Source organism: Gekko japonicus, unplaced genomic scaffold (genome assembly GCF_001447785.1).
Source record: "Gekko japonicus isolate JY-2015 unplaced genomic scaffold, Gekko_japonicus_V1.1 scaffold1707, whole genome shotgun sequence".
Classification (NCBI taxonomy): Eukaryota; Metazoa; Chordata; class Lepidosauria; order Squamata; family Gekkonidae; genus Gekko; species Gekko japonicus.
This window is the reverse complement of record NW_015174323.1, coordinates 88,167-91,557: the sequence shown is the minus strand read 5'-3', so window position 1 is coordinate 91,557 and position 3,391 is coordinate 88,167.

Here is a 3,391-nt window from a genome sequence, read left to right as displayed (position 1 = left end):
GTTGTCCGTCGTGGGGTTGGGACTAGCGGGGCTGCCTACCCGCTCTGGGATCTCACCTTCGTTGCCAATTGTTAAGTCCGGTGCTTAACAAAATAGTCGAGAGTGATTTCAGCAAAAACTCAGGTTTATTTCAGCTCGACGATCACTTCTCTAACTCGGTACAACTTCTGATAGCCCAAACAGCTTTTCCATTGCAGCTGCTCGGTATTTAAACATTCCGGGCTAATGTAGCCACACCTACTATACACATATCAACCTATCAGGTTGAGCGAATAAAGGCCAATCACAAACGTTCCCGCTCCCGGTCTGTTTGAATGTGATTGGTTGCATTTGTCTTCGGCTTGAATCCCTGCCGAAGACAAAGCTTTACATTGCTTCCTTATGAGATGATTCACATTCATCTTAATGCATTCATGGCAGCATCTGAATACATTACATCTGGGTTTCTCGGGAACCGTGGGAGAGAGTTTGCTTCCCAGCTTCAGTGCTAAAACGGCCGGAGCTCTTTCTCCCACGAGCGGGAGTGTGGTTAATTGGCCAGAGCAGTGGGGGATGCATACGAATACCCTATATCCTATTATGCCCCATGGGCAGCCGTCATTCATAACAGTGCCTATGTTAATGCATCTATAGGTCTTCAATAAAGTATTACCTTTCCTGATAAGCGTGTACTATGTTGTTGGCTGTGGGTTCTGACATTCTGTTAAGAATCCTTCATTCTCTATCTACGCGGCTCTCTCCCCCAACCAAGATGAGCGCCAGAGAGGAGAAACCAATTCCCGAGGAGGAGGAGGAGGAAGAGGATGAAGAGGTCCCGACCCCTACCACGACTGGGGGGCGCAACTCCCACAACCTCACCAGCAGTACCGGTGACCACAATGCTGCTGGTGACCGCGGCAGAGAGGGGAGCTGTCCCAAAGACAACATCGACCCTGGTGTTCCTGACCCCCGCAGGGTATCATCCGAGCTCCAGATGGGGCCAGTTCAACCCAGATTTCACTGCAGAGACTTATATGCTTACGCAGGGCCCCCGGAGAGACAGCAGGTTCGACCTTGGATTTACCACTGGAGGTTCCCCCCGTATGGGGCCTCCTTCAAGCCACCGCCGGCCCCGTGGGTGATGGAGCGGTCAAAGGCGAGGAGTGGGTGCATGTCCCCGGATGAGGGACTGGAACTGGCCCACAGGATCGAGAGAGGCAACAGCTGCAGAGGGATCTGGAGGACCTTTTTCATGCAATCCCGCAGCTGGTAATCCAAGCTATTAGGGAGGACAGGGTAGCCCACCCGGTGGCACCGGTGGAGCCTGCGGCCCCACCAGCTCCCCCACAGCAACCCCAACCTGGAGATGTGCCCAGGCCGGGTCCGGGGGAGGCCCCGGCTCCAGCACCCCAACCCGCCACTCCAGGAAGACCGGTGATTCATTGCCCGAAGGACCTCATCGAGGCCACGTTCGCCGGGAACCCTGAGGAACTTTCCTACTTTGTGGTTCGAGTGATGAACTTCGTGGAAAGATCGGGCCACCTGTTCCCAGATGACAGCAGTCACATGGATGTCATAGCAGCACGCTTGCGGGGCCCCATGGCAGCTTGGTGTGTGGGGCTGCACAACACACAGGGCCCGGAGCTAGTGAATCTGGATGCTTTTATGTGGGTGTTGCGGGCCCAATTCAAAGACCGGAACGCCGGACCAAATGCTGATTTTCCTCATCCCACCATGTTTCTGAAACACCCACAATGTCTATTTTTCCCTCCGACACCAAGCACTCCAACTCCCCGATTTTACCTCGGACACTTCTAGCATTTGTATAGAAACAGCTGTAATTTCCCATACTAGTTAAGCCTGCCACCTTCCTCTTGCTATCTCTAGACCTTGTCAGGCAGTCCATGCCACTAGCCATGGTCTCAGTGGACAATTTCAATCCACCTCCCTGTAGAAAAGCAACAGGTACCCTCATATCTCTATGAGATGAGCCAACCCGAACCAGAGACTTTTCATCTCCTGTCGGCTTTCCCCCAGACTTACAGATTTTATGTTTATAAGAGTGCAATAAGCCCCTTGCAGGGCAACGGATGCTCTGTGGGTTGTTCTGGGGAGAGGGGGAATGTTGGGTTGGTGGGAGGAGTGGGCTTTAGGATGCCTTCTGTAAAACTCATCCCTATGGGTTGATTGCCTTCCATATGTTTGGTGTGATCTTGTGGGAGAGACCACTGGCATATGTGACAGAAACTTCTGTTTCTATTCTAACTTCCTGCCTTGCTCCTGAAAGTGCATAGGATTGTGGCCATGCTACCTGTCTGCAGCCTGACTTTCATAATGTCCTATCAGTTTCACTTCTGTGAAGCAATGCCTCTTTTTAAATGAACAAGAACAATTTTAGCTACCCTCCAGCTACCATTGTAGACAACTAGTCGCATGTAGTAACTTATCCTCTGATGGGCACCTTCCATGGACATCAAATGAGTCTCCCAGACAGTTAAGTGGCTCTGTTTGAGCATGATGGTTTGCATCCAGATGTGCCTATGTTTTGGCTATGTGAGCAAAAAGCTGCTCTTACATGTGTGACTCTCCTCTGGACTGAGCAAAATAACTCCGCTCTTGTATGCCTATGACAGAGCATGGGACTGTGCAATATCCCCTGGAAGAACGGCTGCCACATTGCACAATAGTGCCATATGCCATGTTGTCTCACTACTTCAACAAATGCATTGATACTAATGTCTTTTCCTTCGTAACTTAAGGAGTAGTTTTATTGTTGTTTCATTGTCATGTGCTAAATTACATATAATTATCACAGCTTACTCTGAAAAGGCATATCAAAGGATGAATAGGAACAATTAACATAACAACAGATACGTTAACCCCTTGCTGGAGAAAAGGCTTGGCTCCCGAGCACCTGTTTGTAGTTCTTAAAAGATAAGCCTATTTTGCACTCTTTGTTGAGCAACCCAATGGTGGTGGGAGGGGGGAGCAATGGCCGCTGATTCTTCACTCAGCCATTTGCTGTATCTCAGGGCAAAACACTGTAACTGGAGTCTCTACAGAGCCCTTGCTCATGAGCAAGGTTCTCATGAGCACTAAAACCCACAGCCATTTATTGTCAGCAGAAAGGCCTAAAAGGATGCCAATCACTAAGATTTATTCATATGAAAAGCTCTTAACATCCGGCGGCAATAGAATTAAAAACATCACAGCATGAATGGGTACTTCAGCCAAAACACTAGCCCCTTTGAAGGATACAGAGGTTGGAAATTTTAGTTGCTCTATAACTGTACATTAAAAATCAACATAGTATTGTGGAATGTGAAGTGCCTGAGTAGAAAAACGAGTGGACAATATTAAACACAAAGTTTGAGTCCAGTGGCACCTTTAAGACCAACAAAGTTTAATTCTG